At 35.5% G+C, this 25,460-nt stretch overlaps 1 long non-coding RNA gene across 1 annotated transcript in view; it reads right to left on the bottom strand.

The window, feature by feature from the left end:
- Positions 1–756: 756 nt before the first annotated feature.
- Positions 757–25,460, bottom strand: part of LOC141493338 (uncharacterized) — a 274,138-nt gene continuing 249,434 nt past the window's right edge. The window contains exon 5 of the long non-coding RNA XR_012470180.1: positions 757–1,896. This is a non-coding gene — a long non-coding RNA (uncharacterized LOC141493338). The remainder of the gene's footprint in view (positions 1,897–25,460) is intronic.

Here is a 25,460-nt window from a genome sequence, read left to right as displayed (position 1 = left end):
ATTCTGCTCTCTCTTCTTTAGTGTTACTCTTCAAGAATAACCCCGTTTTTTTTTAACTTCAAGAGCGCAGCTTCATTATTCTTTCCCTTCCTTGTGTCACTCTTCCACTCTTAAACTTCTTGACAATCTCCCCATTTCAGATTCCTTTTTCTCCCACTGAAATTTCATTAGTAACTTTATACCTGAGTTGCTTATCCAGTAATGATGTTTTATTGTGATATTTGCCCAGAATCTTTAAGATTAATCAAAGTATGCACTATGAAATATTTCATGAAAGATAGTAATATGGTTAGAACCCATTGCTGTCTATACACCTTTAAGAACAGGGAACTCCTCTGCCTTTTTCAATTTTTGACACAACTCTTGAATGAATGCTCATTGTTGCTATATCAATAAAAAAAAGGTTGGTGTTTTTAATGCAGAATCCATTGAACATTACATGCATATACTTATAGCAGACTTTAAACATACTCATTCACCTATTGGAGGGAAGTAATATTGGGGTGGGGGAAGGACATAAGAGAAATATTATTACACCTCTTTTAAACTGCTGGATCATTTCCAATGGCAATCAGGTATTTTCAAAACAGTACAAATATCCAATTTCCTTTAAATTGATTTGCCTATTCTTCACTCCTTAAGATTTCACTTCTCTCTCTCTCTCTCTCTCTCTCTCTCTCTCTCTCTCTCTCTCTCTCTCTCTCTCTCCTCCTCCTCCTCCTCCTCCTCCTCCTCCTCCTCCTCCTCTCCCTGCTTCTCTGTCTCTCTGTTTCTATCTGTTTCTATCTCTTTCTGTCTGTGTGTGTGTCACTCTCTCACTCTCTTTCTCTCTCTCTATCTCTGTCTCTCTGTCTCTCTTTATTTCTGTGTTCTCAATGATACAAAAGCATCCCGTGTCTTTGTGAGAGAGTCTATTGAACCTTTTGGGTTGGAGTTGAACAGGGTCCTAGAAATTAATCTAATAGAGTACCTAGTTTTGCAAATGAGGAAATGGAAGCCCAGAGAAGATAAAACTATCAAACTAGTATTCAATGTTACATATTTTTCAAGTGATAAATGTTTTAAAAGACATGAATTTATTTATCATATTCCAGGGATGGGATGGAGCCAGCTCATAGGTCCATTTTTAAATTTTCAGATTGACCATTTACATCTGAGAAATGAGCAAATATTATAAATCAGTGTTTGATTTATTGTTTCATTGATCTCTAGACTTAAGAAGGTGATGAAGAAAAAAATCAATAATGCAGATTAAACTGAAAACTATTTATACCTTTCTTTTAAGAAAGTCAGGTGTTGAACATTAACTAGCATACCCTTACCTGTGTCAGAAAAACTGTATGAAAACTCATTAAGTAAAAATATTCAACTGATTAGCTTGAAAAAGAGATAACAATGTGTCTTTAAATCATTGTGCAACAGTAATTTTTTGACAATGTTGTCAAATTCAAATAGAAATGAGGGCCACTGGCTAATCCATAGGAGTCCCTGTGGGTCACACATTTAACTAGTTTTTAAATGTTATATTATCTGCCTTTTGCTATTAAATTTTAATCTGGCTCAAGTTGCACCTAGGAGTATGGTAGGTCACCAGTCACAAATTTGACACCTCTGCAGTAGAAGCTTTTAAAAATAGTCTAACAGCTCTTCTGGTTGGTTTGTGGGAACAGCCGCGCCGGATCACGGAAGAAGCTGTGGCCTTCGAGGAAGAGGGATAAGCACAGGGCGCGACTGGAAAATGCCTGTCCATTCCCGCGGGGACAAGAAAGAGACGAACCATCACGATGAAATGGAAGTGGACTATGCCGAGAACGAGGGAAGCACTTCAGGGGACGAGGACACCGAGAGCTCGTCAGTCTCCGAGGATGGGGACAGCTCAGAAATGGATGATGAAGACTGTGAAAGAAGAAGAATCGAGTGCTTAGATGAAATGTCAAATCTTGAAAAACAGTTTACAGACCTCAAAGATCAGCTTTATAAAGAAAGATTAAGTCAAGTGGATGCAAAGCTACAAGAAGTAATAGCTGGGAAGGCACCAGAATATTTGGAACCACTGGCAACTTTGCAAGAAAATATGCAAATTCGAACAAAAGTAGCAGGAATCTATAGAGAACTCTGCTTAGAATCTGTAAAGAACAAATATGAATGTGAAATCCAAGCTTCTCGCCAACACTGTGAGTACTTGGATGGATCGATGCTCACTACTGGAGCCCATCAATGCTTTCGCTGTCCCATATAACTTTTTTCTACTATAAATCCTCCATAGGAAGAGCCACCAAGATTTCTGAGGGCCTGCCTCTAGATATCTGACAATGTGTGGGTACCATCAAAGTACAAGAGTTATTCAAAATTTATCAAGTCTTGTTCTTATAACATGAATAGACCACCCCATTTCAGTTGGACTAGTCTTTTATACTCCTTCTCTTAACACATTTTGTCTTTGGTAATAGTACTGTGGCTTTGTGAGGACAAATCCAGCTAAGTATGGAGAGGTTTTGTATGTATCATCTGGATGCTGGCCACTTGACAAGAATTATTATGTTATCACAACCCATAAAGCAAAGAAAAATCTCTTATTTCCTGGATTCCTTTCTATTTCTCTGAGTGACCTGCAACTTGAATCATTTGAAGATTTTGCTCTCCTGTGACAGGAATTATAGTATTATAGTATTATTGTAAAAGTTTTGATGTTAAGAAGATGGGTCTTTGTTTTTAGGAAGAAGCATAAATTCATTAAAAGTACGGAGGAGTTTCCCACAAATAAATCCAACCTAGTTGTCTGCTGTACCCAGTTCCTTTCCCTTCTGAAGTGTCCAAGGAATTTTGCTGTTGGCCAGTCTCTATAATTTGTACATACAACTATGTATCAGAGTTTGAAGAGTAAAGGAATGAATGAATTAATGAATGAATGAATAAAAAAATTGTTAAACCTTTGTTGTGTGCCAGACACTGTGCTAAGTGAACACTGGCAATACAAATACAAAAAGAAAGACATTCTATCCACAGGAATGTACCACATAGAAGTGATGGTTAGAGGGATCTTTTAGATTAGGAAGTAATTGGGATTATAGATAGAGCCATACAACAATGTATTGATCCTTCCAGAAATGATAATTAGGACTTGATTAATATTCCCAAAGGTAGAGGTGGAAGAGGAGGAGGGGCACAGAGGAAGATGGGTGGGGTAAAAACCTTTGGTCACTAGAGAGCAGCATGAGTTATATCTGGGCTAGTTTATGTAGAACCCTCATAAAAGATTTATGGAGAACATTCCCAATATGAAAATATGGCATTCTTCAGTCACTTGCTTTTCCTTTCTAGTTAGGCTGAATTCTTGAGAGTTTCTGAATCTCATTTAGGAGTCTCAGCTATGTTGTAGGGCTTAAAGCTATTTGTAAAATGGTATCTGCAAACAGATCTCATCATATATAAGGAATCTCTCCTTGTGTGTTGGTCTTCCTCTGTGATAACAACAGCTACCTATGGCAAACATGCATCATCTTATTTTTATACCTTCACTGAGATTTGTAATCAGAGGACTATTGAGAAAAGCTTTGTTTGTTTCATCTTTCAGAAAATCTTTTATGATTTTTTCATATACATTGAAGGTACTTGTGGGCAAATCTAAAAGGTTGTTTTATGTTCTATTGAATATGCTTTCTTTTAGACAGAAAAAATACATTATTGATTTAAAAAAAAAAAGTCTAACAACTCCTTCTCCAAAAGCACACCAACCACAACCTGGAAGCAATTATTAATAGGGAACCTCACTTTAAAAGTTCTACATTTAAATAATAAATAATTCATAAGACATTAGTCAGTTAATAAGTTCATATTAAGTACTTAAAAGATATTCTAACAGGAGAAGATAACACAAAAAAAGGGATCTGAAATAGGGGCACAGGATCTGAAAGAGGGGCACAGGAGTACAAAGAGGAAGGGTAAGCTCAGTTCTGGAGAAAAATGATGACACCACTCACATATATAATGGAAGTTCTTGGAGCAGAGGGTCCTTCCTATGAATATCCAGACTAGAGGAAGTTTGGGGGTTGAAGATGTTTCTGGGACATGGTAGAAAAAAGTCTGGAGTGCAGCCTAAAAAGCAGCATTGACAGTTACCTAGGTAAGAATTCCAAATACCCCCCCCTCACTCCCCACTTCTGGCAACAACAACAACAACAGATATACACAGATAGTCAGATTCAGGAATAAAATATTAAGAAGACTTACTTCAAATGCCACCTCAAACATACATTAATCAGTTGACTCTAGACAAGTCATTTAACCTCTCTAATGCTGAGAATCAAATGAGATAATATGTACATTAAAACTTTAAAGTACAGGAAGACATTTAGGTTAGCTCATAGAATACTTTCTGGTTTGCAAAGTATTGTACTTATCTCATTTAGGCATTTTGATAATCTTGCAAAGTAAAGTGCTACATGTGTGAGATGAGGAAACTCAGAATCAGAAAGGTTAGAATGAAATGCCTTTCTTTATTTCTTTTTTTTTTAGATTCTTGCAAGGCAAATGGGGTTAAGTGGCTTGCCCAAGGTCACACAGCTAGGTAATTATTAAGTGTCTGAGACCAGATTTGAACACAGGCACTCCTGACTCCAAGGCCGGTGCTTTATCCACTACGCCACCTAGCTGCCCCTTGAAATGCCTTTCTATTAAAGTTTAAAACTGCCGTGAGATTTTAGAGCCACCTGAATAAATATGATAATAATAATAAATATTATTGTTATTATTATTACTAACACATATGAGAAATGGAAAGAACGTTGAATTTAAAGTCAAATGAAACCTTAATTTCTTTACAACTAAAATGAGTCAAAGACAATATAAAATTCCTTTTAGCTGCAAAACTTGTTGTCTTTGAAAGGAGGTAGTAATGGCTTGGATTGTTTGGAATACATCCTACATACATACATCCTACAGAGCATGACCTGAGTTGCTCTGACCTTTATTATTGTTGTTCAGTCATTTCCAACTCTTCACGACCCCATTTGGTGTTTTCTTGGCATAGATACTGTCGTGGTTTGTCAGTTCCTTGAATTCATTTTACAGATGAGAAAACTGAAGGAAACAAGTTTAAATGATTTGCCCTTGGTCACATAGCTAGTAAGTGTCTGAGGCCAGATTTGAATCCAAGAAAATGAGTCTTTATGACTCCAGGGCAGCATTCTACTCACTGTGCCAGCTAGCTGCCTTGTTTTTGGACAAATGTAGTAAGACTAACATCTACTAGTGTTTTTTCTGCAACTTGAGTTAGATTGACCTCTCCTTAGCTTTCCCTAAAAAGAGATAAAGCTTTCCCTGAGACCTAATTGTTCTGAGCTTTCATGATGCAGTTTCCTAATGACATCCTAAGATGCTAAGAAACACTATTTTTTGTTGCACATTCTTTGCCCCTGTGTTAGGGCAAAGTAAATCTCCTTTTACTGATTACTTAATGACCTCTGAGTGCCTCATTTCATCCCAATATTGAATCTGAACTAAGAGAATGCTAGTGATACAAGCCCTTCCAACACCAACATCTGATTCATGATTCATTCTCTCTCTCTCTCTCTCTCTCTCTCTCTCTCTCTCTCTCTCTCTCTCTCTCTCTCTCTCTCTCTCTCTTTCTCTCCTATGATATAAGAAAAAATATTAGAAGGTAAGATCAACAGGTTCTTCCAAGCTAAAAATATTCTCATGAAAAGTCTGTATATCTCAGGACCAAAATCAAACTTACTCTTTGGAGAACATCATCTAAAGAAGTTTGGTCAATTGGAAATGATTATTTTTCCTTTTCAGGCTACATCTATTAATGGTCTTGGTTAGTGGCTGGTGGATCTGCACTGATAAAATACTAGGTTAAATTACATTCTGTTAATTGCCTTTTGAAACAATGGATATTGATACAATGAATAAACCTGGAATCAAATCTTTTCTCTGACACTTATAAGTAGTGTGACTTTGAGCAAGTCTCTTCAGGTCTCAGTTCTTTCATCTTTAAAGGGAGGTGATAATAATAGCTAGCATTTATATGGACTTTAAGATTTGCAAAATGCTTTATAGATATCATCTAATTTGCCTATCAAAACAAGTCTTTTTCTTTTCCTTCTCCCAATTTTAACAGTTGATGAAAGTGAAGACAGAGGTTAAGGGTCACATAGCTAATAAGTATCTGAGCCTGGATTTTAGCTCAGGTCTTCCTGACTCCAGGTCCAATACTTTCATTACTGTTCCACCTTACTCTTTAGCCTCTGAGGTCCCTTCCAACCAAAATCCTTCAATTAAACAAATCTTGCTTCATTAATGTAATAGAATATTATGATGTCAAAAGAAATGAATATGAAGAATGAAGATAATATGAAGCATGGGAAAATATGCACAATGTAAGTGTTGTTTGTTCTTCATTCATAAAGAAGACTATGACTATCAGTGAGAAGATGCCAAGACAAGCACATGAATTGGATTTGAGTGAGGGGGAGTGCTAAGTAATCAGTCTCACTTTCTCCTCTGGAAACAATGGCCAGAAATGCATCAGGATAACTGGAGATGACCCTGGATACAAGGAAATTGAGAGTTAAGTGTTAAGATATTAAGTGTCAAGTCTCTAAGGCTGTTTTTGAACTCAGTTCCTCCTGACTCCAAGGCTGTTGCTCTATCCTCTGCACTACCTCCAAAGTAAGGAAAACTAGGAAAGAAATATATCCTAATATTTCAATATTATAAAGGTTTCTATTCCAATAATAACAAAATAACAGCAATTGCAAAAAGAAATTCAGTGCCGTGTCATTATAATGACTGAGCTCAATACTGCAGAAGAGATATTTTTTTAAAGGTGCCCTTCTTTCTCAAAAAAGATTGAGTACTATGATATGCAATACTGATTCAAACTCAATTGATAGGTTAGTTTTACTGAAACTCTTTTTTACTTCTTTCTTCTTTCTTGTTACAAGTATAACTCACTTAGTAAGGAAAAAAGAAGTGTATATATATATATTCAGAAATAAAGGTGATATAAAAAAGATAACAAGAAAAAAACTAAAATTCAAATAAAACAAAGAGGATGGAACTAAATGGTCTCTTAAGTCTTTTTTGAGTTCTAGATACCATGACCTAAACTTTTCTTTCCCAAGCTACATGAAGTTTTCTATTTAGTTCTTTCCTTTTAAAAATTGAAAAAAAGAAAATGTTTCAACACCTAAAGAATTGTTTGATCGTAGATCACAGGAATTCTCATGCTTAAAATAAATTCCAGCTCCCTGATACCCAAAGGCATCTTTTATTTCTCTTGTTTTTAAAAGGTCTTTTGTTTTTCTGAGGAGGGGTCATATTCAATGGAACTGTCCTGTCCTGGGTAAGAGTCCTAGGGAGGAAAAAGGCATTTGCAGGGTCCTCTTTGTTCCTTCCATCCCTCTAACCACCACCATCCCCCTTCTTTATGGTCTAAAGAAAAGGAGACAAAGTCAGAGAAGAAGTTATTTATAGAAGCAAGAAGAGAGGTTCTAGTTTGTACATCTTAGAAATTTTTCTGACCTTCCCTTTAATTCACAGTTACATCTTTTTAAAATTCTTTATTTTTAGTGTAATGAGACAAAGTTGATCAGGGCATCCCTGATCAAGTGATTCCCCCTTATTTCAACTGATGAAATCATAGAAGATAAGGTTAACAGAAACAATTAAAAAAAAAAAGATCCTAAACAAGTAATAAGAATAATGTGTACTTTTGTACCCCTTTCTGAGATGAAATTCAGTGGAACTTGATTTATAAGAACAGTGAGCTCCCAATTCTGGAACTTCAGAGCCTTAAGAGTCCCTTCTTTTCTCCTGGTACCTCCTCCTGGGCTGGGGGCTCCCTGGACCTTCTCCATTGAATTTGGTATCTGATATTGAATGAGTAGCTCTGCTGTGAGAGGTGATAACTGATTTAAAGGAGGCAAAGATATACATTCCCACATGTTTGACACTCAGTTGGAGCTATCTAGGAACAATATTTCTCTCAAGAATTAGATTGTTCTTCTAACTTTATTTTTTTCTCTGTTGCCTAAAGTTACCATCTTCAGATCCATTTCCTTCCTCAACTATCATAATGAGTAAGTTATGCTTTTTTCCCTTTTTATCATGAATTTTCCAAAAGTAGATATGCATATGTTGACATACAAAGAACAGGAAAAGAAATTTGTACGTATAACTGTAAATCTCTATTGTGTATAGCATTTCTTAAAAGTTTATATTAGGAGCGACTAGGTGGCGCAGTAGATAGAGCACCAGCCCTGGAGTCAGGAGTACCTGAGTTCAAATCCAGCCTCATACACTTAATAATTACCTAATTGTTTGGCCTTGGGCAAGCACTTAACCCCATTGCCTTGCAAAAACAAAAAACAAACAAACAAAAAGTTTATATTAAATTTGAGTATAATACCAATACTACCCTGCTTGACTGGGTCATTTTCTGAATCATCTTTCTGTGCATTATTAAAATATTTAATTGACATTCTCTACTTCTATTCTTTTATCCTCTTCTTCTCTCTTATTCCTCTTCCTCTTATTCCTCTTCATGATGATCTTCTTCTCTTCCTTCTCCTTCTCCTTCTCTCCCTCTTCCTCCTTCTTCCTCTCCACCTCCTACTCTCTCCACCTCCTTCTCTCTCCTCCTCTTCCTTCTCCTTCTCAGAACTTCCCTGCCAGAGCCATAACATCCTTTCCTAAGACCCTGACTCTAAGCTCACCAAGGACAACTGAAACAAAAGAGAAATAAATACTCCCTAGGACCATTTATTGGAACTGGTAAAAAAAGAGGAGGGGGAAGGGAAGTGGTTTAGTTTTCCTCCCTTTCCAGTTCAATTCATGACTACTAAGCTGTGATTTAACAGGAAGGAGGGAAAAGGAAAGAAACTGTCCCTCTTTGGTAGTATTTAAAGACAACCTATTCTAGCTACACAGGTCACTGAACCTCCTTGAAGAACCTTGCCCTATGACAAGGAATCCCTGTCCCCAGGCTCAAAACAAACTCCCTAAAAACAAGTCAATAAATCCCTGTCCTAGCATGAAAGGATTAAGTCTTTGAGCTACTGCACTCATCTACATATCTCAAATTACTTCATCTTTGCACCCCTCACTCAAATCCAATTCATATATATGTCATGGCATTACCTCCTTGATGGTCTTCTTTGTGAAAGAAGAACAAAGAAAAACAATAACAAAGGAGGCTACTTCCACCCATATCCTAGAACAGGGGTAGGGAATCCTTTTTCTGCCAAGGGTCATTTGGATATTTATGATATCATTTGCCTGCTATATTTGGTCAAGCATTTAATTAACTCATCCCTAAAAAGTTCTTAGATTTATTGACTTTCTAGTTCCTCCTTGACAAGATTTGACCAAATGGTCCATAATCCAGACATTCCCCACCCAGGCCTAGAAGAACACAAGATATAGGATATTCCCCTGTTAGGCAATCTGGTCATGACCCAATTCCCATTATATAAGTATAATCAAGCAAAATTGTAGTTTATCACTTCTCTGCCAAGAAGAAAGGGTGTTTCATCATTAATCTTCTAGGGTTGAAAGTGAAGTACAATATCAATGTTTGTGAAATTCCTGTAAAGAAAGAGGTCCCTGACATCCTTCTGGGCCCTGAGAAATTCCTTAGAAACATAACTTTGGCTAGGCACCTTTGGGTCTGAAAACAGTCTGAATAGGACTCAAGGGGTCATGGATATACCATAAAATTGCCTAAAGATTTACAAAGCACCCTTGTTAGCCTAATTATCTTGCTGTATCTGTTAAATTCCAGGACTGTCTCCCCTTTCCCCAGGTGCAGCTGGAACCATAAGATAGTAAATTTCACTCCCTCAAACCTGTGGGAAGCCCGTGAATATAGACTCCCTCTGTCTCGTGAAACAAGTTCAAACATAACACAAAGACCCTGACCTTTTTCCTACTCTGTCCAGTTCCCTATGTATACTGAGCCATATGTTTACATATATTTATATTAGTATAACAAGACAATATATCTAACTACTGTCTTTGCTTCTGTATCCTGCTTGCTCTCAGTACCTCCCCCTCAAAACACTATAAAAACCCTATCCCCTGAACACTCAGGGACTGTCTGATTTGGGTATTCTTTTTTTTTGCAAGGCAAATGGGGTTAAGTAGCTTGCCCAAGGCCACACAGCTAGGTAATTATTAAGTGTCTGAGATCGGATTTGAACCCAGGTACTCCTGACTCCAGGGCCGGTGCTTTATCCACTACGCCACCTAGCCACCCCAATGATTTGGGTATTCTTTATCCCCAGACAGTCCCCAGGAATAAAAGATCTCCAAGCTTATCAAATTCTGGTCTCTGACTCACTCTTTGGGTACAACAAAATCAGTTGCTGAATTCTTAAGTCTTTAAAAATTGTTACATTGTTGTAGCCATTATATAATTATATAATATTATGTAGCCATAATATAATGTTCCCTAGTTTTCATCACTTTGCATAAATTCATACAAATTGATACCATATAACAAAATACTATTCCATTGTATTCACATTCCATAATTTGTTCAGTCATTACTCAATTTATAGTCACCTACTTTGTTCCCATTTCTTTGATAAAACAAAAAATGTTGTTAAAAATATTTTCTGTATTTCTTTCTCTCTTTAACTTCTTTATGTATACCCAGAAATGGTATTCCTGGCTCAAAGGATATACACAACTTAGTGCTTTTTTGGGTGAAATTCCAAATTGCTTTCTAGAATTAATTATAGGATCACTTTCCATGTCCACTAGAATTGAACTAATGTCTCTCACCTACCAACCCCTCCAAAAATTTCCATTTTCCATTTTTGTCATCGCCATTCTAATGGATGTGATTTAAAACTATCAAAGTTTTGTAATTTGAATTTCTCTTATTTTTGTCATATGATTTTTGATCATTTTATTTCTACTTTTAAGAACTGCTTTTTGAATTCCTGCCACAAAGTATCAGGCATATCCATTGAAAAGGGAAGAGATTAGGAGCTGATAAAGCAAGTTAGGTCAATTGGGGTGGAGATAGAGCTGACACAATCAGGGAGGCCAGTGGAAGTAGTGTTAAAGTGGTTGTAGTATAGACAAACCCCACAATTAGTTATCTGAAGGATGATGCAATGCAACCCATCTTCTGAAATTAGTGGATCAACCCCTTGAGGTATTGCCACAACTCCCAGATACCTTGGGTCCCCATTCTATAGATGACTGTCCTAGATCTTTGCTCATAAAATGTAAATGACCCTAGGCAAACAAATACATTGGTAATAATGATACCAATTGCACCTATATAAAAATTAACATAAATATTTCCTCTCCAAAATCCTATGAGGTAATAAAAGTTTGTAGTAATACATAGGAAAATCTCCTCTTATCCACTTCTCTGCCATCCTGCTTTCTGCTGCTCACCACACTGTCAGTTTACAAAACCTAGTATAGTCTACTACCCAAGTCACATAATATTTCCACTGATACTACACTACCGTTCCCGAAGGACCATTTGGTTAATCCTTGAAGACTTACCACAATAACTGACATCAGTCTCTAGGGTGCTACATTCAAATAACTATTAAAACCTCTAGGATACATACATAATATTTGTGTCATCTTTGTGCTTGACCAATACAATTCATACTTTTCCTTTATTATGGTTGAAGTAGAGGAATATCAGACAGAAATGTGTTTTATAATTTGTTACCTCTGCAATGAGAACATATCTTACATTTAACATTGCTCAAGGTAATATAAGCTCCTACCTCCATCCCACTGTTCAGGTTATTGAGATGAAATCAATGAACTGCTTGGCAAGGAAAAGCCCCTATCAACAAAACAATGAATTCCTATTCTAGTCTAAAAATCTTTGATCTACTGCCCCTCATCAACATATACTTCATGGTTAAAAGATTACCCTCTACTCAATTGAGTTCTTTGTCTTCTGGTGAAGTTAACCTACTCTTGGGGAGCATAATTGCCTACACAACCTGTCCTATACATTTCCTTTCATTTCATCCCCTCATGGTGCTTTATATCATTAACATTGCTGGTGCTGTTACAGATGCAGTTGCTGCTGCTATCCCCTTTAGGGGTTAAGTGGCTTCCAACTGCCTTTACTCTTCTTTTCTTTAGCTTCTGCTAACCACAACAATACTTTTAAATAAGCCCTTTTGTCCCTAAAATTTTTTCTGGGTCAGAGTCAATCTTTTACATGAATTCCCTCATGTGCCACTCAAAGTTTTAGCCTACTACATTTTTCACTAGCATCACTTTCCCTGGATGGATTTCCCAGGAGGAAATATTTTCTTCCTCATCTCTGTCTCCTGAGTTCCTTGGCTTCAATGCTCACCTAAACTCACCTTCTACAAAATTTCTTCATCAGTTCTTCTTAATCATAGGGCCTTCCCTTTGTGATTATCACTAATCTTTTTGTTTATATCTTCTTTATACATAATTGTTAGAATGATGTGTTCCTCATTAAATTGTGAACTCCTAGACAGCAAGGACTATTTTTTGCTTATTTTGTATCCACAGAACTTAGCAGCATATCCAGTCTAACATATTAGTTAATAAATGTAACTTGATGACTTGATGATGACATACCATTTCTGATCATTGATAAACCATCACTGGTAATATGTTAAAGTTGATTTAGATCCATTGGATATCTTTTCTTTGTCCTTTGAGTCATCAGAAAATGCATTAGTTTGATACTGATATACAAAAAGATCTGGTTCAGAATAATTTTGTATAAGAAACTATGGTGAACTTCAGGCAGCTAGGAGGTGCAGTAGATAGAGCACCAGCCCTGGAGTCAGGAGGATCTGAGTTAAATGTGGCCTCAGACACTTAATAATTGCTTAGCTGTGTGACCTTGGGCAAGTCACTTAATCCCATTGCCTTAAATAAATTTTAAAAAAAGAAATTATGGTGAACTTGAAAGTTACAAATGAAGAGTGTATACAGTCAATGGAAAGACAGATCCATTGAAAATGGAAGTAATACTAATATTATTACCTAAGAGTAAAAAGGAAGTATGTATTATGAAAGAACCTTAGACACTTTAGGGACACAAATAAGCACAAAAGTTTCATTACTAGCATGTTAAATATAATATGTACAATTTTAATGTACATATTAGTGAACAAAATAAATTGTATAATAAAACTTTACACTTTCATGTAAAATTCTATCTATTATTTGTAATTGAAAAGTTCATGTTCATTGATATGTGTCAAGTTTATTTTTAAAAAAATCATCTAAAGAGAACTGTTTATTTTTATTTTTGACCATGTATCTATTGGGGAATAGTTCTTGTTCTTATATATTTATCTTGATTTCCTCTATCTTTATTTATAGAAATTTTATTAAAAGAAAAGCATGATCATATGTTTTGCTATTACACCTTAAGAACCACCTGACCTGTAGCTGCAATCTTCTTGTTTATTCTCCTCAATATATATTTTTCAATTCATTCATTTATATTTTGAATAGGAGATCACATATCAAAGAAATTTTCTGCAAATATTTTCCCAATTAATTGCTTTCCTTTTAATTCTACATTGATTTGGTGTAAATAAATGCTTTTTTCAATTTCACATAATCAATATTATTCATTCTGTCTATTCTAATTTTCTCTTTCTCTCTTTTGATCAATCATTCTCCCCCTATTAAGAGTTGTAAAAGATTTTCAGTTCTTCTCTTCTCTGGTTTTGTTTAAATGATCATCTATATCTAGGTCAATTAACCATTAGGTGGTGTTGTGTATGGTAGAAAAACCTAGTTTTTCCCAGACTAATCTGCAATTTTGCTTGGAATTTAGAGTTCTTTTCTGAATAGGTTGTCCCTTGGGCTCATCCAACATTATGATACTGTGTTCTTTTGTTTTGGACCTTATATTCTTTTTTTTGAAAGGCAATGGGGTTAAGTGGCTTGCCCAAAATGGGGTTAAGTGGCTTGCCCAAAGTCACGCAGCTAGGTAATTATTAAGCTTCTGAGGCCAGATTTGAACTCAGGTACTCCTGACTCCAGGGCTGGTGCTCTATCCACTGCGCCACCTAGCTGCCCCTGACCTTATATATTTAATGTTCCATTTATCATTTTTTTTTATTTTTTCACCAATACTAAAATGTTTTGTGGTATAGCTTGAGATCTATTACTGCTACACTTCCTTCATTCCCATTTTTTCATTATTTTCTTTTCATTATCTATTGACCTTTTGTTCTTCCATATTAATTTTGTTATTCTTTGGCATGGCACAGAATTTATAAATTCGCTGAGCTATCCTGAAACTTTCCTGGGGATATACACTGTACAGTGAAGGACTTATACTGATGAAGAGGAAACCAAGGAGGATCCTAGAATGTAAGAGGGGAAAGAAGCAGTCTCAGAAGAGAATTGGACATTGAGCCCTAAGGAAAAAGCATCCACTTTTTAGACTCTAAATAGAGAGAAACTTCTATTTTCTATTCTTCCTCTCTCTCTAGAATATACAACATGGAATTCTCTCTGGAATTTTTCAACCTCTCCCCCTTCCCTCATTTATTCCAGTTGTTCACACATGGCAACCAGAGAGTATGTTTAGCAAGGTGAATCAGAATCAAACTCTCAAGGCCTCACTATCTCTTTCTTTGACCAAGGATGACTAAGAGTAATCATTATATAGAAGATTTCAACCTACGAGTCAACCTTGTGAGTCTGAGGGGATGGAAATTCCAGGGTTTTTCAGCTGGTAAAAGCTGCATTTAAGGGAATGTTCCCTGTTGCCACTGCAGTGCTTCTCAAGGGAAACGACTATAGACAAAAGGATGTTTAAACCCTGATTTGCTTTGCCAGAAAATGAGTGATATGGATCATAAAAGAGACAAGGTGAGAATGAAATGATTTTAACAGTCCCACTCAGAGTTTCATATCTTATCATATGCATTTCTGTATAATATTTTAATTATTTTTCATTGTGTATTCATGAATTTTTATGTTCTAAGTATTTTTTAGGTGTGAAGGAAACAAATATCTTTCCTATATCTGATTAAATTGTATAGCTTTCTACTTTCTTTAAAGGAAATATTTACTTGGAATGACACAAAGTTTAACTTCAGTTACTTTCCTTAGTGTTCAGGGATTGGGGCAAAAAGGGCCAAAAAAATATAAGGAAGTGCTTGACCCTTCTCTTCCAGAGTTCAGGTTTCCCCAGGACCAAACCCAGTTGGTATGATGTCAGATCATCTTCTTGACTCTAGGTCCAGTTCTCTATTTACAGTAACATATAGCAGATAGATGATAGATAGATAGATAGATAGATAGATAGATAGATAGATAGATAGATAGATAGATAGAAGTCACACACTCCTTTTAATTCGTATTCAATAATTGACAGAGTTACCAGCTCATAATTTTGTCCTTCACTATGTCCCTCACTATTTTAGTTTTGTTCTCTATTTCTCCCTATAATTCAGAAATTAACTTTTCCTTTAAGTAGTTGTGTGATGTGTTATTTAGCACAAGTATTTTAAGTATTGACATTAATTTCATTATTTATGAAGTCTTTAAATACAATGTAATTTCCCTCTTTTAACCACGTCTATTTTCATTGTTGCCTTTTTTGGCAACATAATTCTACTTCTCTTTTTTTTTTTTTTTTAAATTCATCTCAGGCACAGAAATCATGCTCCAACCCCTCAATTGAATTTCATGGACTCTTTGTTTAAAATATGTTTCTTAATAACAACATATTGTTAGAATTTGCTTCCTTATCCATATTGCTACCCTCTTCTTTTTTATTTACATTCACAGGTTTTTATTCCTTTTCCCACCATCATATCATCTAATTTTCTCTCTTCTCCTCCTATCCCCCTACTCCTTCCCTCCCACTGCTGCTATCTTTGCAAAGAAAAAAAAATTGGAAAAGAAAAGAAATGGCATCAACACTAGCAATATATAATTGAAGTTGTCTTATCTTACTCTTCTGTCCCTCCTTTTTTTCACTTAGACTATGATCCTTATCTCTAACATTTTTTTCATTTTCGCTCCTCTCCTATGATCTCCCCTCTGAAATTGAAATCTATTTTGCTTGTAATTGCTCCCTATCCAGATCTATTCCATTTCTAATCTTCATTCTTCTCCATCTTTTGCCCCAACCTGTTTCTTTGTTGAAGTTAGTGTATTTTTCTTTCAAGGGATGCATGTTTTCAACTCTCCTTTTCCTGGTTTAGATATGAATAAAGTTCATAAGATGCCCCATACCCCACCTCCTCTCCCATATTTGTAAATTCTGTTTCTGGCCCTCCCAAATTATGAAAAAATCATATATTCATCTCTCATCTTCCTCATTTCTCTCCTAGCATATTATTTTTCTCTTCCTTTTCTGTTAAAAACCAACAAAATAAAGACACTAAGACCAAGCCCTATGGTTTTCTTTCATTACTCCTTTGACCCTTGAAAATATTAGGTTTTGAAGGCACATTTCTCCACTCTCCCTCTAGAATATAAGCACTTGATTATAATATAGCCCCTTTCATTTATTCAAATGTATTGATCTTTTGAGGTTTCTCTTGTCACCTGTGTTTTATTTCAAAGACTTTACCCAGATCTGTCAGGATGATTATAAGTCTTCTATTCCATTAAAGATTCGTATTCCCCATGGGGAATACATTCGGAATGTTCTAACACAGGTTAGGCACAAATAGTTCATGTGAACACTTGGGGTGGGTACCGTAAACTTACAGATGTCACATTTCCTTTGAGTTGCTTCAATTCTGCCTTCCTCATAGAACACAGTACCCTTACTGATGAGGTCATGCCATGCTGGGAGGTCCTGTGCCAGTGTCTCCCAAGCTGTACAATCAATTCTACAGCTCTTCAATGAAACCTTCAAGGTGTCTCGGTATCACTTCTTCGGATCCCCTTGTGAGTGCTTGCCCTGTGTGATTTCTACAGAAAATAATTTTTTTGGCAAGCATATTTCTGGCATTCTAACAACATGTCCAGTCCATCATAATTGCACTTTCTATAGTAATGTTGGAATACTACGCAGTTTAGCTCAGTGTCTGGTAGCTTCTCCTGCCAGGTGATCTTCAGAATCTTCCTAAGACAATTTAAATGAATTCAATTCAATTTCCTGACATGGTTCTGATAGACTGTCCAGGTTTCCCAAGCATATAGCAATGAGGTCAGCACAATGGCTCTGTAGACCTTCAGTTTCATAGTCAGGCTACTTACCTCTTCTCTCCCATACTTTCTTTTGAGCTAGCTATGGCAATGCGTCAATCTCATTATCAATGTATACATCCTTGCAAAGCACACAGCCAGGGTAAGTGAACTTGTCCACAGTACTCAAAACTTCTCCTTTTGCTGTAATTGATGGTTCCACATATGGTTGGTGGACCAAATTGTCAGACCAAAATTAGCACACACAGCAGAGAATCGATCCATTCTTTGTTGCATCTCTGCTTCAGGGGCTGCATTGAGTGCAAAATCATCTGCAAACAGAAAATCATGGACCAATACTTCCTCCACTTGGACCCGGCTTGAGGCCTTTTCAAGTTGAAGATTTTTGATTATGAGATTTTTTATTTTGTCTTTAGACAATAACCTCTCCTTCTGTGATCTTGACTGTGGTACTTGAACTCTTTATTTTTTTTCTTGACCTGGAAGTTCTGAAAATGCCAAGGTGCTTCCATTTTGAGATTTCTCTCAGGAGATGTACAGCATACATTTTCTATTTTCATTTTGCCCTCAAGGTTCTAATATCTGTATAATTTTCTTTTATGATTTCTTGAAATGTGGTTGTTGTTTTTGTTAAGTCATTCAGTCATCTCAGACACTTCATGATCCCTTGGACTATAGCACACAAAGCCCTTCTATCCTCCAACTATCTCATGAAGTCTGTCCAAACTTATGTTCATTGCTTCCATGACACTATCTATCCATTTTATCCTCTGCTATCACCTTCTCCTTTGACTTTCAATCTTACCCACCACCAAAGGACTTTTCCATTGAGTCCCAACTTTTCATTATATGGCCAAACTATTTAAGCTTCAACTTTAATATTTAGTTTCTAATAAATAGTCTGAATTAATTTCTTTAAATGACTGATTTGGTCTCCTTTCTACCTAAAAGACACCCAAAAGTTTTCTCCAGCACAAACTGAAAGCATCAGTTCTGTTGTTCAATTTCTTTATTAGTCCAACTCTCAAAAATTGCTACTTGAAAAAACATGGCTTTAGGGGCAGCTAAATGGATAGAGCACTGACCCTAGAGTCAAGAGAACCTGAGTTCAAATCCTACCTCAAACACTTAATAATAACCTAGCAGTCTGTCCTTAGGCAAATCACTTAACCCCATTGCCTTGAAAAAAACCCATGGTTTTAACTAACGTGACCCTTTGTCAACATAGTGATGTGTCTCTGCCTTTTATTAAGCTTACCTGATTTGCCATAGCTTTCCTTCCAAAGAGCAAATGCCTTTCAATTTCATTGCCAGTAGTCATTATCTGTAGTGATCTTTGAGCCCCAAATATAAAATTTGGCACTGCTTCCATTTCTTCTCCCTTTTGTACTAGAAAGTGATGAGACCAGTTCCCACAATCTTAGGGTTAAGTGACTTGCTGAGGGTCTCACACACAGCTAATCAGTGTTCTAAGGCCAGAATTGAACTCAGGTTTTCCTGACTCTGGGCCCAGCATTCTATCCACTGAGTGACAAAGCAACCTCCTGGAATATGGTATCCCAGTGACTTTTTTGGTTTGTCTGGCATTTTCAAGGAGTCCAATTCTTGAATTTGACTTGTTTTCTATGCTAGTTAGTTTTGAAAGTATATATTTTTCATTATTTCATGGAATCATTGAGTCTTATTTACTCTGTGATGTTGCCTTTCTGTCTTCCTGAATTTTATTCCCTCTAATGTCCCTTTATGGTAAGGCTGGAAAACTAAAAGACCTGGGCCTGCCCTCTCAATCCAAGATTAACAAAGGAAGAGAAATAACTAACACTGGAATGGAGTCCCAATTTAGGATCTGAATCTGGTAAAATGAATATATAGAAGAAAATACTAGAATGATGAAGTTATTTTATGGGTTAAGTCCAAAAGAAAGGTGTCACACCACAACAAGTATAAGAAAAGAATGGCTTTGGATAATACTATGAACAAATTAGGGGAGCATGGAAAATCTTACCTGTCAGAGCCATGACTAATGGAAGAATTTATGAACAAACAAGAGATAGAGAGTATTATAATATCTAAAACAAATCATTTTGATTATATTAAATTAACAAGGGTTTCCACAAACAAAACCAATGCAGCCAAAAAAAAAAGAAAGCAAAAAATTTGGAAGAAAACAAGAGTCATTTCCCCAGTTGATAAATGGTCAAAAGCTTATGGAAAGACAATTTTCAGAAGAAAAAAAAATCAAAACTATCAAGAGTCACATGTCACAGTCTAGTTTCCAGTGGTTAGAGAAATGCAAATTAAAACTACCATATCATACTATCAGACTGACTAACATGACAGAAAGGGAAAATGATAAATTCTGGAAGACATGTGAAAAAACAAGTACACTAACGTATGTTTGCATTAGATACTATAATACTCTCTATCTTGTTTTTTTCACATGTTTTCCAGAATTTATCATTTTCCCTTTCTTGTATCACTGCCCTGTCATGTGGAAGAGCCTATGTAGTTCAATGAAACTATGAGCTATGCCTAGCAGGGTTATTCAGAATGGAGATTTCTGAAAAAAAAAAAAAAAGATGATCCACTAGAGAAGAAAATGGTAAACCACTCCAGTATCTTTGCCAAGAAAATCCTATGGACAGCATTAAAATGATAAGAGATACAACACTGGAAGATGAGTCCTTTAAGAGTTGTCCAACATGCTACTGGGGAAAAGTGGAGAACACCTTCAAGTAACTTCAGAAAGAATGAAGTTATTGGGCCAAAGTCAAAAGGAACTCAGTCGCATATGTATCTGGTAATGAAAGTCCATTGTTGTATTGTTTAAGAACCTAGAATGTAAGATTTATGACCAAGAAAAGCTGGATGTGATCAAACAAGAGATAGATTAAATGTATCAGTGAATTTAAATGAATGGGAATGGGTGGCTTTAATTCAGGCGATCATTACATATACCATTAAGGACAAGAATCACTAAGAAGAAATTGAGTAGCCCTCATAATCAATGAAAGGGTGAGACTGGAGTATAATCTTAAAAATGACTGAATGATATCTGTTCATATCTAAGGAAAACTATTCAACATCACAATAATACAAATCTATGCTCTAACCACTGCTCCTGAAGAAGTCTTATGAAGATCAACCACATCTTCTAGAAATAACACCAAAAAAATTAGTCATATTCATCATAGGGAATTGGAATGCTAGAGAGGGAATCAAAAGATAATTGAAATAACAGACAATTTTGACCTTGTTGTACAAAATGGAGCAGAGTGCAGTCTAATAGAGATTTGTCAAGATAACTCATTTGTTATTTTAACCATTCTTTTCCAACACTAACAGGTGAGTCTGCACAGGAACATCACCAAATAGTCAATATCAAGATCAGCTGCCACCTTTATGTCCCAATCTTAAAGAAGAACAATGCCAAGGAAATGTTAAGATTATTGAACAATTGTGTTCATTTCACATCAGAAAGATTAGGTTTAAGGTTCTTCAAGTTAGACTTCAACAATTTGTGAACAAATAATTACCAGAACAGATTAGTTTTTTAAGAGGTAGAGGAACTAGAGACCAAAGTGTCAATCTGGATTGTTGTACCCAAAGGGCGAGATGGAGACCAGAACTTGATAAGATTGGAGATCTTTATTCCCAGGGACTATCTGGGGATTGAGTACCCAAATCAGACAGTACCTGAGTATTCAGGGGATATGGTTTTTATAGTGTTTGGGGTGGGGTACAGAGAACAAGCAAGATACAGAAGCAAAGTCAGCAGTTAGATATAGTATCTTGTTATACTAATACAAACATGTAAACATATGGCTCAGTATAGATAGGGGTGAGAAGGGGTCAGGGTCTTTGTGTAATGATTGTCTGAGATAGAGGGAGTCAGGAATTTACTATCTTATGGTTCCAGCTGCATCTGGGGAAGAGGGAGACAGTCCTGGAATTTTACAGATACATCAAGACAATTAGGCTAAAAATGGTGCTTTGTAAATCTTTAGACAATTTTATGGTATGTCCATGACCCCTTGTGTCCTATAAGACTATTTTCAGACCCAAAGGTTCCTAGCCAAAGTTATATTTCTAAGGAATTTCTCAGGGCCCAGAAGGATGTCAGGGGCCCCTTTCTATACATGAATTTCACAAACATTGATATTGTACTTCAGATAAAGGAGAAAGCAAAGGAGTTCCAGAAAAACATCTACTTCTTTGAGCACACTAAAGCCTGTGATTGGTGGATCACAACAAAATGTAGCAAGTCCTCAAGGAAATGAAAGTATCAAATCATTTTTATTTTTCTTCTGAGGAATCCATATGCAGGCCAAGAAGCAACAGAACCAAACAAGGAACAACTGATTGATTTATGACTAGAAAAGGAATATGACTAAGTTGTATATTGTCAATATATTGATTTAATTTATAAATGTAGAGTACATCATGAAAAATGCCAGACTAGATGAATCAAAAGCCAGAATTAAGGTTTCCAGAGAAATATTAACAATCTCAGATATACAAACACTATTACTCTAATACTAGAAAGTGAAGAGGAATTAAGAAGTTTCTTGATGACAGTGAAAGAGGAGAGAATAAAAGCTAACTTGAAGCTTATCATCTAAAAACTAACAACTTCATAACTTGGTCCATCACTTTCTGTAAAATAGAGGCAGAAGAAATGGAAAGAAGGTCAAATTTTATGTTTTTGGGCTTAAAGTTCACTACAGATGGCAACTGCAGTCATGAAATTAAAAAAATATTTGCTCCTTGGAAGTAAAGTTATGTCAAATCTAGACCACATTCTAAAAAAGAGAAATTTCATTTTGCCAACAAAAATCTGTATAACCAAATATATGATTTTTCTAGTGACAATTTATGACTATGAGAATTGGACTAGATGGAAACTGAGTGTGACAGAATTGATGCTTTTGAATTGTGGTGCTGGAGAAGAATTTTCAAAGTTCCTTGAACAGCAAGGAGATCAAATCAGTCAAATTCTAAAAAGAAATTAATTAAGGCTATTCACTGGAAGGTCAAAAATTAATTTTTTGAAGATTAAATACTTTGGTTATATAATAAGAAAACAGGACTCATCAGAAAAATCCTTATGTTAGAAAAGATTAAAAATAAAATGAACAGGGGCGGCTAGGTGACACAGTAGATAAAGCACTGGCCTTGGAGTCAGGAGAACCTGAGTTCAAATCCATCCTCAGACACTTAATTACCTAGCTGTGTGGCCTTGGGCAAGCCACTTAACGCCATTGCCTTGCAAAAACTAAAAATCTAAAAACTAAAAAAAAAATGAACAGGGAATGACAGAGGATAAGATGGATAAATAGTATCATGGAAACAATAAGCATGAACTTGGAGAGACTTTGAGAATTAATGGAGGAGAGGAGGCCTTGGTCCATGGGGACATAAAGAGTCAGATATGATTGAACAATTGAACAACTGAGCAACAACAACAATAATAATAATAATGCATTGCTGGTAGAGTTGTGAACTGATCTAGCCATTCTGGAGAAGAATTTGGAATTATCCTTAAAGGGTTTTCAAACTGTGTAAACCCTTTGATCCTAATTAACTAGATCTATATCCTAAAGAGACCAAAGGAAAAGGAAAAGGACTTATATGTACAAAAATATTTATGGCAGCTCTTTTAATTGTAGCAAAGAAATGGACATTGAGGGAATACCAAACAATTGGGGAATGGTTGAAAAAATTGGGTTATACAATTTTGTTAGAATATTACTGTGCTATAAAAACTGAAGAGACAGGATGGTTTCAGAAAAATCTGAGAAGACATATGAATTGATATAGAAGTGGGGGGATACTGTACACAGTAACTGCAATATTATAATGATGATCAACTGTAAAAGACTTAGCTACTCTGATCAATGCAACAGTCCTAAAGGACCCATGATAAAAAAAAAAATTCTGTCCATTTCTAGAAAGAGATCTGATGAACTCTAACTACAGACTAAAGCATACTTTTTCATATTCTTTATGTTTCTTGCTTTTTTACTATTTTTTGCAATATGACTAATATGGAAATATATTTCAGATGACTTCACATGTTAAAATTATGTACACATTATTTCATTTCTTACTACCCCTTCAATTCTATGATTTCATCAAATGTACTATGAAGATTTGCAGGCAGGATCAGTTTATTAGGTGTCCTTGTCTTATCAAAAACAACAAAAATAAACAACTACTATTGCTACTACTATCCTTATTACATTGTAAAAATCTAAACAACTAATTTGCAAAAAACAAAAGGCTTATTTGGATCACTAGCACTTCAATATGATAGCACTATGGCTTATACTAAATAAAATGAAAAAAATTAACTTTGGAGGGGTGGATAGAATCTAGAGCTGCCATTTCTTCAGAGCAGGGAAATTCCTGATGTGGATGCTTCCTTTACTAATGAAGACTGACAACTTATCTGTGACTAAAAAATTTAGAAAGTTGACTGGGACACTAAGAAATTAAGTGACTTGTCCAGCATCATATAGATAGCAAGAGTCATAAATCCAGGTCTTCCTGATTCCAAATCTAACTCTCTATCTGCTCTGTTATAGAGCCTCTCAAGATAAAGTGTTATAAATATTTATATAAAGTCCTACATTTGGTTTCCAAAATTGTAACTGGTATTACTGTAGCATGTTTAATCTCTGTGGAGAGCAAAGAATCCTTGAAAGTTCCCACAGCAGGAAATAAAATTGTGAGACACTGGAAGATGAGATCTGTGTCTCTGTGAATGGGTCTCAGGGTTCCTTTTTCCCCCCTATTTTATCTTTGAGAAAACTTCCTAATAGCCATTAAGATGACTATAACAGTGAAATGATGTTTCTTTGTTGCCTCTGTGTATATGATAAAAACAACTCTGTTCATTCCTTTATTTGTCCATTTTAGGAGATTCCAAAAGTCTTCCTTCCACTAAGTTATAAACTCTATCCTGCTTCTGTCTTAGGATGGATACAATTCAGTTCTCAGAATGTGTCTACTTGATGGTTTTGGACAAGTATTTCATATTTAGGAAACTAACAACTATGTTAAAATTTATAGACAATAAAAAAGTGTGATGTTTAGCACCCTTTTACATTTTACCAACATTGTCTCACCATCATTACAGAAAGAAATTGCACAGAATTGATTAATTCTTCTATTTATTTCTTTGGTTCAAGAATGCCCTTGGTCAAAGAATTCACAACCAAGTAGCCTCCCTACTGGTAATGAACATCTTCATACTTGAGACTGATCCTCAATACCAGAAATAAAAACACAAAACTAATAACATTCCCTTTCTTCAAAGAGTTTATATTATATTTGTATTATATATATAATTGTATAAGTTTCACAGCTCTAGTTCCTCCTTCAAGCTTCTAAACTCAGCAATCATGGGCAACAAAGAAGCAAGAAGTAGTATTCAACCAAATCATGGATCTCTCCTGAATAAATGTTCTTTCTCTGGAGAAGAAGGAGCTGTAGCTAGAAATCTTAGATTAAATACTTCTATCTCTATATTAAACAGTAAATGATGATTTTATTTCTAAAATTCAAAATAAGTAAAGAGTAAGTAAAGAGAGTTTTAACTTTGTGAATTAAATTGCCTATACAAAACTGAACAGCTTGTGTCATATGTTAGATTAGTTCATACCACACCAGTAAAACTTTCATGTATGAATTTTATGAAAATTACTAACAAAAAACAAAAATATCCTCTCCAAACTGAAAAATTATCTATTTCTGTTCAAATATTTTTGATAAATGGGTCCATGGAAACCACTCTGTTCAATTGCAAAATAAAAATTATTATGTTGTTACTGCCTGCCCTACTATTTAATAGGGAGTTTACTATCACTAGAACTAAGTAGCCAAGAATGCTTTGCAATTTGAACCTACCTCATACAGCAAATAATTGACAGAATTCGAATCCTGTGCTGTAACAATAAGCTAGCTAAGGTAGTATCCACCAAAAGAAAAGAGACAGAAAGAAAGAAAAGAAGGGAAGAAGGATAAAAAGCCATTTTTCTGTAATAAATTCGCTGCAGCAAACTACCTGGAATCAAGTTCTACCTCCTTCTTAAGTTCACTATATAACCCTAAGTGAGACCGTTCACTTTGTAATGCACCCAGGCAATTCTCTAAGTCTAGGTTTTAAGTATTTGTGAATTTGTATCTCTCTGGAATAATCTTCTTTTATTCACAGTGACATGTTGGATATCAAAGAAATAACTACCATTTTATGATTTCAGGGGAAACATAACTTATCCAAGATT

Source organism: Macrotis lagotis, chromosome 7, assembly GCF_037893015.1.
Source record: "Macrotis lagotis isolate mMagLag1 chromosome 7, bilby.v1.9.chrom.fasta, whole genome shotgun sequence".
NCBI lineage: Eukaryota > Metazoa > Chordata > Mammalia > Peramelemorphia > Peramelidae > Macrotis > Macrotis lagotis.
This window is presented reverse-complemented; position numbering and strand designations above follow the sequence as displayed.